The following is a 15,167-nucleotide window of genomic DNA, read 5'->3' as shown; positions in this document are numbered from 1 at the left end:
TGACAGTTCGGCCAGCAGTCTGGTGATACGTCTCCATCATATCTATAATTTTTGATTGTTCCATGCCAATATTCTACAACTTTTACATACTTTTGGCAACTTTTTATACTATTTTTGGGACTAACATATTGATCCATTGCCCAGTGCCAGTTCTTGTTTGTTGCATGTTTTTGTTTCGCGGAAAATCCATATCAAACGGAGTCCAAATGGGATAAAAACTAACGGAGTTTTTTTTGGAATATATGTGAATTTTGGGAAGTGGAATCAACGCAAGACAATGCTCGAGGGGGCCACGAGGGTGAGGGGGCGCCCCAGTGGGTCAGGCGCACCCTGGGCCCTCGTGGCCACTCCGTAAGGCGGTTGGTGCCCTTCTTTCGCCGCAATAAAGCCAAATCCGGATAAAAATAGTGTCCTAATTTCAGCCCAATCGGAGTTACGGATCTCCGAGAATTTAAGAAACGGTGAAAGGGCAGAATCAAGGAGCGCAGAAACAGATTGAGACAAAGAGACAGATCCAATCTCCGAGGGGCTCTCCCCCTCCACCACCATGGAGACCAAGGACCAAAGGGATAATCCTTCTCCCACCTAGGGAGAAGACCAAGGAAGAAGGAGAAGGAGGGGGCTCTCTCCCCCTCACTTTAGGTGGCGCCCGAACGCCGCCGGGGCCATCATCGTCACCGCAATCTACACTAACAGCTCCTTCATCTTCACCAACATCTTCATCACCTTCCCCCATCTATTTATAGCGGTCCACTCTACCGCAACCCGTTGTACCCTATACTTTAACATGGTGCTTTATGCTTCATATTATTATCCAATGATGTGTTGCCATCCTATGATGTCGGAGTAGATTTTTGTTGTCCTATCGGTAATTGGTGAATTGCTATGATTGGTTTAATTTGCTTTTGGTTATGTTGCTGTCTTTTGGTGCCCATCATATGAGCGCGCGCTTGGATCACACCATAGGGTTAGTTGTATGTTGATAGGACTATGTATTGGAGGGCAAGAGTGATAGAGGCTTCAACCTAGCATAGAAATTGACGGATACGGGATTGAAGGGGGACCAATATATCTTAATGCTATGGTTGGGTTTTACCTTAGTGAACGTTAGTAGTTGTGGATGCTTGCTAATAGTTCCAATCATAAGTGCATAGAATTCCAAGTCAGGGATGACATGCTAGCAGTGGCCTCTCCCACATAAAACTTGCTATCCGTCTAGTAAAGTAGTCAATTGCTTAGGGACAATTTCACAACTCCTACCACCACTTTTCCACACTCGCTATACTAACTTTATTGTGTCTTTATATAAACAGCCCCTAGTTTTTATCTGCGCACTCTTTATTATCTTGCAAACCTATCCAACAACACCTACAAAGTACTTCTAGTCTCATACTTGTTCTAGGTAAAGAGAACGTTAAGCGTGCGTAGAGTTGTATCGGTGGTCGATAGAACTTGAGGAAATATTTGTTCTACCTTTAGCTCCTCGTTGGGTTCGACACTTAGTTATTGAAAGAGGCTACAATTGATCCCCTATACTTGTGGGTTATCAAGACCTTTTTGTGGCACCGTCACCGGGGAATTATAGCGTGGGGTGAATATTCTCGTGTGTGCTGGTCTGCTTTATCACTACGTAGTTTTTATTTTGTGCTCTTGTTTTCTACCTTTAGTTATGGTAGGACACGGAAAATACCAAAAAAATTAGTAACCAATGGTTGAAGAACCACTCAAAATCTATCACACTCCTAAAGCTTTTTACTTGGATTATCTTCGATCCCTTTGTGCTCGGGCTGAAACCCCAACTAGCTTAGTTGAGGGCAAATCTTTAGATGAGCATGCTTGTTATGTGCGACACCGTATATCTGAAAAAGGGAAACTTTTACTGGATCAAATTCATCGTTTGCAATGCTATGCTTGGAATTTATGTGAAATATATGATTTTACTTGTTGTTCTGAAGACCTTAAGAAACACCTTCCCTACCAATGTTAGTTTAGTGATAATGGAATCGTATCTTCGTATGCTAAAGGTGTTTATAATTACTATGATGTTCAACAAACTAAAGAATTTGTTGCTTTTAAGGGTGCTTATGAAATTGCTTGTTTGATTGAAAAGTATGATGCTACTCTTTACAAATCTGAAAATTTTGCCATACTTAAATATTGTTATGATAATTATGCTTCTAATGCCTATGTTAAACCATATATTGAGGACTCCTTCGCTGTCCAAGAAGAGACTAATATTTTGCAGGAGTCTATGGAAGAAGAAATTGATGAAACTGTGAGCTCATTGGATGAAAAAGATGATGAGGAGAGCGAAGAACAAAAGGAGGAAGATCGGATTAGCTACCCGTGCCCACCTTCTAATGAGAGTAACTCTCCAACTCATACATTAGTTAATGTCCCTTCGTGCTTACCGAAGGATGAATGCTATGATGATTGTTATGATCTCATTGATTCTTTTGAAATATCCCTTTTTGATGATGCTTGCTATGCTTGTGGCCAAGATGCCAAAATGAATTATGCTTATGGAGATGAACTTGCTATAGTTCCTTATGTTAAACATGAAATTTTTTCTATTGCACCCACGCATGATAGTCCTATTATCTTTTTGAATTCTCCCGACCACACTATATTGGAGAAGTTTGCCCTTATTTAGAATTATATTGATGGGTTGTGTTTTACTACTACACACGATGATTTGATGAATATAATATGCATGTGCTTGCTGCTGCTACTTGCAATTATTATGAGAGAGGAACTACATCTCCGCCTCTCCATGTTTCCAATATGATAAAATTGCAAGAAACTATTCATACTATGCATTGGCCTTTACTATGTGTGCATGGATTGTTCTTTTATGACATGCCGATGCATAGGAAGAGAGTTAGACTTCGTTATTGCATGATATATGTTACTTTGTGCTCACTAATAAATCACAAATCATTGTTAATTAAAATTGGCTTTGATATACCTTGGGATCCGGGTGGATCCATTACTTGAGCGCTATATGCCTAGCTTAATGGCTTTAAAGAAAGAGCTACCAGGGAGACAACCTGGAAATTTTAGAGATCCATTTATTTCTGCTGAATGCTTTTATAAAGTACAAATCCATTGGATCATAAAAATAATGTGCCAAGATTCGCCTTTAGGATGTTTACATTTCCTGTTGGTTTGTGCGGTGCAAAACAGAAACTTTGGCTTTAGTGCTCGATTTTACATTTTTGACTAAAACGTCAAACGGTTCTGAAACTTTTTGCAATGTATTTCTATACAATTTTTTTATTTTTCCTAATGTTTTCAGAACTTTTGGAGTATCAGAGGTATGGTGAATGTTCAGATTACTACAGACTATCCTGTTTAAGACAGATTCTGTTTTTGATGCATAGTTTGCTTGTTTTTATGAAACTATCAATTTCTATTAGTGGATTAAGCCATGGAAAAGTTATATTACAGTAGCTACAATGCAAAAACAAAATTTGAATTGGTTTGCAACAGTACTTAGAGTAGTTATTTGCTTTATTATACTAATGGATCTTACCGAACTTTCTGTTGAGTTTTGCATGGATGAAGTGATCAAAGATCGAGGAGGTCTCGATGTGAGGAGAAGGAGGAGAGGCAAGAGCTCAAGCTTGGGGATGCCGAAGGCACCCCAATTAAATATTCAAGGAGACTCAAGCGTCTAAGCTTGGGGATAGCCCGGAAGGCATCCCATCTTTCTTCAACAAGTATCAGTATGTTTTCGGTTTCGTTTCATTCATGTGATATGTGCAAATCTTGGAGCGTCTTTTGCATTTAGTTTTCACTTTTATTTGATGCACCATGCTGGTATGAGATAGTCTATGGTTGATTTATAGAATGGTCTTTGCACTTCACTTATATCTTTTGAGTATGGCTTTATAGAATGCTTCATGTGCTTCACTTATATCATTTTATACTTGGACTGCCTGTTTCCCTACACATAGAAAACCGCCATTTGTAGAATGCTCTTTTGCTTCACTTATATTTTTTAGAGCGTGGGCATATCTTTTTTAGAACTAATTAAACTCTCTTGTATCACTTATATCTTTTTAGAGAGTTGACAGGAACTGGTCATTCACATGGTTAGTCATAAAATCCTACATAAAAGTTGTAGATCACTGAATATGATATGTTTGATTCCGTGCAATAGTTTTGCGATATAAACATGGTGATATTAGAGTCATGCTAGTGGGTAGTTGAGGATTGTAGAAAAACTTGTGTTGAAGATTGAGATTCTCGTAGCATGCACGTATGGTGAACCGTTATGTAATGAAGTTGGAGTGTCGGTGTCAAAACCGGCGGATCTCGGGTAGGGGGTCCCAAGCAGTGCGTCTTAGGATCAATGGTAACAGGAGGCAAGGGACACAATGTTTACCCAGGTTCGGGCCCTCTCGATGGAGGTAAAACCCTACTCCTGCTTGATTAATATTGATGATATGGGTAGTACAAGAGTTGATCTACCACGAGACCAGAGAGGCTAAACCCTAGAAGCTAGCCTATGGTATGATTGGTGTATATGTCTATCGACTAGCCTGGCCCCGGTTTATATAATGCACCAGAGACCTAGGATAACAAGAGTCCTAGCCGAATACGCCGGTGGGAGAGGAGTCCTTGTCTTGATCGCCAAGTCTTGTGGATTCTTCCTTGTATGCGGCAACTGTCCGGACTGGCCCATGAGTATACGGCCATGGGGGTCCTCGGCCCAATCCAACTGATCGGGAGACGACGTGTTGAGTACCCCCTAGTCCAGGACACCGTCAGTAGCCCCCTGAACCGGTCTTCAAGTTAGGAACGCTCCTCGATTCTTCCGAACTGTTCTTCATCTTCGGTTGCCGGTCTTGAAAACTGGTTCAACAAATCTTCTCATCTTCTATCTTGAGGATTGCCGAAAAGCATTCGACGAGTTTGCACGTCGGGTATCCGAGGAGCCCCTTTAAGTTTCCGACCTTTATCAATGCCTTGTTATTTTTATGCCACACTTCGGGTTTGAAGTTGTTCCCGGGCGGCAGCGTCCTCTTGCGTCCGAGCTCCAATGCCGGACTACATTTGAAGTATCTTTTGCTGCCGAGCACCAACGCTGGACCGCTTCCCAGCTCTAACGCCAGAATGTATCCGAGCTCCAATGCCGGACTATGTATCCGGGCTCAAACGCCGGACTGTATCCGAGCTCCAATGCCGGACTATGTATCCGAGCTCCAATGCCGGACTGTATCCGAGGTGTCGTAAATCACCTTGGTTCAAAGAATTTTGAAGGAGTTTAGCCGAGCTTAATGCCGGAAATGCCCTCTATGGAGCCAGCCACTAGTGCCCGAGCTTTATGCCGGACTACTTCCGAGGTGGTGCACCAACCCGAATGTGGGCCGGTTTTTCTCAATATTTTAGATTAATGCAATTTATTCTCTGCCGAGATACATAGCCAGTAGCCCTCAAGGTGGGTATCGGTCTAAAACCCGAGATGCCCATGAAGGATGACATAAGACCGCTGATCCCTGTAGCCGCTGAGACTCAGGTTGATTTGCAAAATCGGTCTGAGGATCAAGTCCTAGCTCGGCAGAATACTTCAGGACACAAAAAGTGGCGTGCTCAGTCCTCAAGACTCAGGTTGGGTGCGGCCGACCAACCCGAGGATCAAAATCTCCTCGGAGACTGTATTACACTTAAAATTTTCTGCATTGGACAAGAATGCAGTAGCCCCCGAAACACTGGTCGGGTGGCAACACCAGATCAGGGGATCGATGTGCCCCTTTAATATTTGTAAATAATAAGCCCGAAGCCCAGTAGCCCCCGAGCCTTAATGTGGGCACGGGAGGCCGAATTTAGGATCGATATCCATAGTAAAATCACAAATTATGTGTAATGACTCGATGTATCCAAGTACTTTACGTCATTAATGCTCGGATCCGTATTGTACAAAACTTTGTTGACCGACCATCAGCTTCCACCTCCTCGGCCAATAGCCGAGGAGTGTTTGTCCTACTTTATAAAGCCTTTATGAGGGAAAAGATTTACAACAACCAAGGCAATCTGGCCATACGGTTTTATAAACAAAGGTACGTGGAGAGACATGTTATATTACTGTTTAACAGAAGAAATGTCTTCCAAAGAAAATAGTCCCGCTATCGGTTCCTTTCTTTGGGTTGTCATGCTAAGCATGATCATGAAACCTCAGCTCCAATGTAAGAGCAAAATATCGAGGATTCCGTTTGGGAGGCCAGTTAATAGCCCCCGATAGTGTTCGGCGACAGTCGAGGTCAAGCCGTAAACACTTCGGCCATTGTTAGGAATGGCCCGTCGTTTAACACCGTCATCGGATCGCTGACCAGTTTACGCTTATTGTGAGAGTCAGTTTTCGGCTTTCTCCATTAAGGTGCTTAACCATGTGAGTTGGAAGCACAATCGCAGTGGTTCTCCCTTTGCACACCTAGCCGAACAAAGCAGAACATAGGAGGCAAGCGCAGGAGCCGGACAACCCAACTATTGACCGAAGACACAATTCGAAACCGATGCATATATAGCAATATCCGAGAATGTTTTTGCCGAATCTCTAAAGGTGTCCGGCATTGCACTGTGAGACTTGTGCTGAAAACACACAAATAGTTTAATAGTGCCATGGGCTCGAAAAGCCAAAAAACTTATTCAAATGGTTAATGTCCGAACTAGATCAAGTGTTCGGTGCCAATATGAAAATTGGACTTTAGAAAAAAAATGTGCTTCTGCCGTGCTTTAACATGACACATCCTATCTCAAAACTTCAAGCGGGTCAGCCTACTGCTTCAACCTCCTATCCCGAAGGCGGAGTACTTCTTACTAGGCCAGTTTAGCAAACTAAACTCTAGCGGCTTTGAGAGAGAAATTAGGCTCCCCGGCTAGTGACCGCACACTTGTGTCGATAAAAGGAGTGATATATAATAATAAAAACTTTGCAACGACTAAGAATAAAAACACTTATCATAAAATGGCTCATTTAAATTTAAGAGCCCCCAAGTGACTTGGGTAAAAGAATGATTGCATGTACCGAAGTACTTTTATCAGATCTATGTTCAACCAAACTTTAAACGCGTCTTAACCAACCGTCGGCTTCTCCCTCTTCGATCAAGGACCGAAAAGTGTTATGTACTCCATCTGTCGAGAATATCGACGGTGTTTCCAATAACCAGGCAATCAGGCCATAAGGCTGTAACAGACAAAGCGTGCTCAGGGAACTTATGCTATATTACTGCGAAGAGTAAGAAGCATCTTCGAAGAATATAGTATCCCCACCGATACCTTTCTTCGTTGCTCATTGTTATTATGAGACTTGTGCAATAGATTTTTTGTACTCATGTGTTCCGTTGTGTGCCTGCCATGATTGAAAAGAATAAGAGCGATAGCTTTCGGCTTCACCCAGTCTGAGGTCCGGCTCAGTTGACCTGATCGTGACAATCGCAGAGGTGCTCCCTTTACTCCCTAGCCGGACAATCGGGAACGTAGGGGTAAGCACAGGAGCCAGGCAACCCAGCTTGCAAATCACTTAAGTCAATATGGTGCATATTGTGGCGTAATACACGAACAAGGAACGAAGTCGTACAAGTATAATCATATGCAAGAGGAAAAAGCTTCATGAAGGAAGCCCCCAAGTAAACGAGGTATTTGAATTTGCGCGTCACAAACAAAGTTTGGACAAGGAAATTTTTACAAGCAACTTTTTTCCAAAAAAGTATAATGCTTGGCCGAGCCGAACACAAGTTAAAAATTTAAAACTTTGAGCATGAAGACAACTTAGCTAGTTAATGTGTTCGGTATTGATGACGCGGTCCGAGCTTGATGCGGGACAAGGTTCCATCCCCAAGCCGGTCCTGAGGTGGCGGAGCAAAGAGCTCGGCACTTTGAAGTGGTGACATAGAACGGTCAATGCAGGACGGCAGGGGGATGCCGAAGTCCCCGGCATGGGGTAATGAAGTGTTGACGAAGCCCCACGTCTAGCCGAGGTGACGCCAAAGGATATAATCCGACTGGATCATTTTCCTGTGCACAAAAAATAGTGCAAACTGGATATAATAGTAATAATAATAAAAATATAAATATAAAAAATTCGTTGCATAACAAATAATTTATGCAAAGTGAGTAATAAAAGAAATATGCCCTGGTGCCGAAGTCAATGTTGATGCAGGGCGGCGGCGTGATGCGGTAAAGGCATGGCAAGGACTGAATTCACAGGTCGGTTCGAGTTCCGGATGCGGCGTTCGCCGGACTATGTACAGAAACTGATCGAACCACCATGCGACCGTCGTTAATGCAGCCACCATTTGATAGACCTGCGTACATATGATGAACAAACCAGAGTAATAATTCATTGGGAAAAATGAACCCTAACAAGCAAAAAATACTAGGATTAATAGCACCTAGCTTATTTGTTGTAGCAATCCGAAGAAAGGTGATTCCCAAAATTGGGACTCGATCCGCACACCTATCGCCTGATGGGCGATAAAGCAATGGCAAGGCGATGCTGGCAAAGGTTGGCTCGCCGAGGCAAAGCCCTCGGTCCAGCTAACGTGACGGAGTTGGTCAGCCAGCGACGCCGAAGTCTCCGGAGTAGGTTGATGAAGAGATGATGAAGCCCCTGGTCCAGCGATGCAGGTCGTGACGTGGTTGATGCCGGCTTGATGAAGTGACCGTGTGGCGATGCAGGTGTGCCCACTCCGTGTAATCCGTGGGGCGGCGATGTTGGTGACGATTTATCCTTCGCGATACCAAACTATTGTTCGGCTGGCCGAGATGATGATCTGAAGAAATTGAGCTCGGCTCAACAAAGCGACGGCGTGTCTAACGCAGGTCGGCCACCGTGGAGTGATGTTGTCGGGCTGGTTTTACACCGGCGCGACGGTGAAGTTCGTATTGCAAGAATACTTTTAATACTACAGGGATGTGTTTGAGAATAAAACACAACACCCCATACGAAAACTTCCTTCAAAAGGAATGTCCGAGATCCCGTTCATAAAGAAGATGAATTCGGGTCAGATTTGTTCTCGCGTAGAAAACAGATCCAAAAAGTGATGCACTAATCGGAAGTTTCCTGGAGTTTGGACGGTCAGATCGAGCTGAATTTTTGGCAGGTGGTAGATATGGGAATTCCTCAGCAAATCAACGGTTGGATCCTAAACTCGTCCGAGCTAGATGCTGGATACCACGCCCTAAACTCGTCCGGCTTCTCGTCCAGATTCAACAGGGCTCCGGAATATCGGAGATTGCCGGAGATTCCTCCATTGGAACTCAACGAAATTTTTGCAGGGTTGTTGTAGACTTAATTTAGCATAATTCCACCAAAGTAATCGTTTAAGCGACACTCGAGGAGGCGGTGGCGGCGGATACAGGTTTGCCATCCAGAAAAACAGCACGGTCGCCTGAGGGCAATGTTGACGTTGAGACCCCAAGCTCCATGGATGACTCCTCCATGATCTTGATAGAGATCGGAGTTGGTGTTGATGAAGGCGTTCCTCCGAACATGAAGGTCGGATGTAGGGTGCGGTCCCCGGTCAAACCAAGGTGACCAGTCGAGCTGGTGACGAAGAAGCCGACGTCACAGTTGACCTGCAGTCGAGCCATTGATCCTTTCGCCGATCACACAGCGGAAAGCTCAATGAAAGCACCAATGTCGGTGTCAAAACCGGCGGATCTCGGGTAGGGGGTCCCAAGCAATGCATCTTAGGATCAATGGTAACAGGATGCAAGGGACACAATGTTTACCCAGGTTCGGGCCCTCTCGATGGAGGTAAAACCCTACTCCTGCTTGATTAATATTGATGATATGGGTAGTACAAGAGTTGATCTACCACGAGATCGGAGAGGCTAAACCCTAGAAGCTAGCCTATGGTATGATTGTTGTATATGTCTATCGACTAGACTGGCCCCGGTTTATATAATGCACCAGAGACCTAGGATAACAAGAGTCCTAGCCTAATACGCCGGTGGGGGAGGAGTCCTTGTCTTGATCGCCAAGTCTTGTGGATTCTTCCTTGTATGCGGCAGCTGTCCATGAGTATACTCATGGACTGGCCCATGAGTATACGGCCATGGGGGTCCTCGGCCCAATCCAACTGATCGGGAGACGACGTGTTGAGTACCCCCTAGTCCAGGACACCGTCATGGAGCATGAGGTATTTATTGATTGTCTTCCTTATGAGTGGCGGTCGGGGACGAGCGATGGTCTTTTCCTACCAATCTATCCCGCTAGGAGCATGCGTGTAGTACTTTGTTTCAATGACTAATAGATTTTTGCAATAAGTATGTGAGTTCTTTATGACTAATGTTGAGTCCATGGATTATACGCACTCTCACCCTTCCATCATTGCTAGCCTCTTCGGTACCGTGCATTGCCCTTTCTCACCTCGAGAGTTGGTGCAAACTTCTTCGGTGCATCCAAACCCCGTGATACGATATGCTCTATCACACATAAACCTCCTTATATCTTCCTCAAAATAGCCACCATGCCTACCTATTATCTTCCTCAAAACAGCCACCATACCTACCTATCATGGCATTTCCATAGCCATTCCGAGATATATTGCCATGCAACTTCCATCATCATCATATACATGACTTGAGCATTCATTGTCATATTGCTTTGTATGATCGTAAGATAGCTAGCATGGTGTTTTCATGACTTGTTCGTTTTTTTATGTCATTGCTACGCTAGATCATTGCACATCCCGGTACACCGCCAGAGGCATTCATATAGAGTCATACTTTGTTCTAGACATATAGTTTTAGTATTGAGTTGTAAGTAAACAAAAAGTGTGATGATCATCATTATCAGAGCATTGCCGCAGTGAGGAAAGGATGATGGAGACTATGATTCCCCCACAAGTAGGGATGAGACTCCGGACTTTAAAAAAATAAAAGAGGACAAAGAAGCCCAAATAAAAAAAGAGGACAAAGAAGCCCACCAAAAAATCAAAAAACAAAAAAAGAGAGAAAAAGAGAGAAGGGGCAATGTTACTATCCTTTTACCACACTTGTGCTTCAGAGTAGCACCATGTTCTTCATATAGAGAGTCTCTTGAGTTATCACTTTCATAAACTAGTGGGAATTTTCATTTTAGAACTTGGCTTGTATATTCCAATGATGGGCTTCCTCAAATGCCCGAGGTCTTCATGAGCAAGCAAGTTGGATGCACACCCACTTAGTTTCCAGTTTGATCTTTCATACACGTGTAGCTCTTAGTGCATCCATTGCATGGCAATCCCTACTCCTCACATTGACATCAATTGATGGGCATCTCCATAGCCCGTTGATTAGCCGCGTCGATGTGAGACTTTCTCCTTTTTGTCTTCTCCACACAACCTCCAACCATCATATTCTATTCCATATATAGTGCTATGTCCATGGCTCACGCTCATGTATTGCGTGAAAGTTGAAAAGGTTTGAGAACGTCAAAAGTATGAAAAAATTGCTTGGCTTGTCATCGGGGTTGTGCATCTTTTGAATATTTTGTGTGATGAAGATGGAGCATAGCCAGACCATATGATTTTGTAGGGATAACTTTCTTTGGCCATGTTGTTTTGAAAATACATGATTGCTTTATTAGTATGCTTGATGTATTATTGTCTTAATGTCAAATGATAGACTGTTGCTTTGAATCACTCGTGTCTTAATATTCATGCCATGATTAGATTATATGATCAAGATTATGCTAGGTAGCATTCCACATCAAAAATTATCTTTTTTTATTATTCACCTACTCGAGGACGAGCAGGAATTAACCTTGGGGATGCTGATACGTCTCCGTCGTATCTATAATTTTTTATTGTTCCATGCCAATATTCTACAACTTTTACATACTTTTGGCAACTTTTTATACTATTTTTGGGATTAACATATTGATCCAGTGCCCAGTGCCAGTTCCTGTTTGATCCATATTTTTTGTTTCACAGAAAATCCATATCAAATGGAGTCCAAACAGGGTAAAAACTGATGGAGATTTTTTTTGGAATATATGTGAATTTTGGGAAGTGGAATCAACTCGAGATGATGCCCGAGGCGCCCACGAGGGTGAGGGGCATGCCCCAGGGGGTCAGGTGTGCCCTGGGCCCTCATGGACACTCCGTAAGGCAGTTGGTACCCTTCTTTCGCCGCAAGAAAGCCAATATCCGGATAAAAATCATGTCCAAATTTCAGCCCAATCAGAGTTATGGATCTTCGGGAATTTAAGAAACGGTGAAAGGGCAGAATCAAGGAGCGCAAAAACAGAGAGAGACAGAGAGACATATCCAATCTCGGAGGGGCTCTCGCCCCTCCACCGACATGGAGACCAAGGACCAGAGGGAGAACCATTCTCCCACCTAGGGAGAAGGCCAAGGAAGAAGGAGAATGAGGGGGGCTCTCTCCCCCTCCCTTCCGGTGGCGCCGAAACACCACCGGGGCCATCATCGTCACCGCAATCTACACCAGCACCTCTGTCATCATCACCAACATCTTCATAACCTTCCCACATCTATCCACAGCGGTCCACTCTCCCGCAACCCGCTGTACCCTCTACTTGAACATGGTGCTTTATCCTTAATATTATTATCCAATGATGTGTTGCCAACCTATGATGTCTGAGTAGATTTTCATTGTCCTATCGGTAATTGGTGAATTGCTATGATTGGTTTAATTTGCTTGTGGTTATGTTGTTGTCCTTTGGTGCCCATCATATGAGCACGCGCGTGGATCACACCGTAGGGTTAGTTGTATGTTGATAGGACTATGTATTGGAGGGAAAGAGTGACAGAAGCTTCAATCTAGCATAGAAATTGATGCATATGGGATTGAAGGGGGATGAATATATCTTAATGCTATGGTTGAGTTTTACCTTAATGAATGTTAGTAGTTGCGGATGCTTGCTAATAGTTTCAATCATAAGTGCATAGAATTCCAAGTCAGATATGACAAGCTAGTTGTGGCCTCTCGCACATAAAACTTGCTATCGGTCTAGTAAAGTAGTCAATTGCTTAGGGACAATTTCACAACTTCTACCACCACTTTTCCACACTCGCCATACTAACTTTATTGTGTCTTTATCTAAACAGCCCCTAGTTTTTATTTAAGCGCTCTTTATTATCTGGCAAACCTATCCAATATCACCTACAAAGTACTTCTAGTTTCATACTTGTTCTAGGTAAAGCGAACGTAAAGCGTGCGTAGAGTTGTATCGGTGGTCAATAGAATTTGAGGGAATATGTGTTCTACCTTTAGCTCCTCGTTGGGTTCGAGACTCTTACTTATCGAAAGAGGCTGCCATTGCTCCCATATACTTGTGGGTTATCATCTGGCGCCCGATGATAGGTCAACATCGGAATCATCCCGCTTGTCTTCCATGAGACCCGCATCGAGCCCAGACCTCGATTATATCCGGTTCATGGAAGGGATGCTGCCTCCGGTGTCGTCAGGCGACAACCAGACGGACGAGGAGCCGTCTGATACGTCCTTTTTGCATCATGCTTTTATAGCGATATTTATTGCATTATGGGCTGTTATTACACATTATGTCACAATACTTATCCCCATTCTCTCTTATTTTACAAGGTTTACATGAAGAGGGAGAATGTCGGCAGCTAGAATTCTGGGCTGGAAAAAGGAGCAAATATTAGAGACCTATTTTGCACAACTCCAAAAGTCCTGACGGAGGCACCTTTTGGAATATATAAAAAATACTAGCAAAAGAATCAACCAGAGGGGTCCCACACTGTCGGTGTCAAAACCGGCGGATCACGGGTAGGGGGTCCCGAACTGTGCGTCTAGGCGGATGGTAACAGGAGACAAGGGACACGATGTTTTACCCAGGTTCGGCCCCTCTTGATGGAGGTAAAACCCTACGTCCTGCTTGATTAATATTGATGATGTGTGTTACAAGAGTAGATCTACCACGAGATCAAGGAGGCTAAACCCTAGAAGCTAGCCTATGGTATGATTGTTGTTCGTCCTACGGACTAAAGCCATCCGGTTTATATAGACACTGGAGAGGGCTAGGGTTACACAGAGTCGGTTACAATGGTAGGAGATCTACATATCCGTATCGCCAAGATTGCCTTCGACACCAAGGAAAGTCCCATCCGGACACGGGACGAAGTCTTCAATCTTGTATCTTCATAGTCTAGGAGTCCTGCCGATGATGATAGTTCGGCTATCCGAACACCCCCTAGTCCGGAACACCCTCAGTAGCCCCTGAACCAGGCTTCAATGACGACGAGTCCGGCGTGCATGTTGTCTTCGGCATTGCAAGGCGGGTTCTCCCTCCGAATAATTCATAGAAGATTGTGAACACCAGGATAGTGTCCGGCTTTGCAAAATAATTTCCACATACCACCGTAGAGAGAATAATATTAACACAAGTTCAATCTGCTGACGTATTTCGTGGCATGACGTCACACCACTACCAAGCCTTTACTTGAATCATTTTTACTGTACCACTTTAGCGCATTCAGCGAAGCGGTTTCCTTGGCACGTCCTGTCGAAGCATAGTCCGTGGGGTAACCCAACCGCGCCATTGATTGCGGCGCTTGGGAGATAAGCAAGTTTTACCAGGCCGGTGGGGACGCATGTTTCCGTCCGCCCATATAAGGGGATAAAGACCCAACCCTTTTACCTGCGCCTTCTTCCTCCTTGTCTTATCCATCTCCGCGAACCAGAGCCCCAGCGCCCAAGTCCGCACATCTCATCTCAACCTTCTCCAAATATGTCCGGAGCAGGAGGCAAGTGGATGGCCTCCTCCGTCACAGAGGGGCAGATCCAGAAGCTACGCAACGCCGGATACTTGTCCAGCGACATCGCGCACCGGCTCCCTGACGAGGGAGAGCTCATTCTCACCCCCAGGACCCATGAGAGGGTAGTATTCCTTCCCCATTTCCTCCGCGGACTGGGCTTCCCACTCCATCCCTTTGTCCAGGGGCTCATGTTCTACTACGGCCTGGATTTCCATGATCTGGCCCCGAATTTCATCCTCAACATCTCGGTCTTTATCGTCGTGTGTGAGGCCTTCCTCTGCATCTAGCCCCACTTCGGCTTGTGGCTCAAGACCTTCAGTGTCAAGCCAAAGGTTGTGAAGGGCAGCCAAGCGATGTGCGGAGGCGCCATGGTGGGCAGGATGTCCCACGTTACTTGGGTTGAGGGCACTTTCGTGGAAACCATCAAGGGGT

The sequence above is a fragment of the Triticum dicoccoides genome, chromosome 6B, assembly GCF_002162155.2.
Source record: "Triticum dicoccoides isolate Atlit2015 ecotype Zavitan chromosome 6B, WEW_v2.0, whole genome shotgun sequence".
Taxonomy (NCBI): Eukaryota; Viridiplantae; Streptophyta; class Magnoliopsida; order Poales; family Poaceae; genus Triticum; species Triticum dicoccoides.
This window is presented reverse-complemented; position numbering follows the sequence as displayed.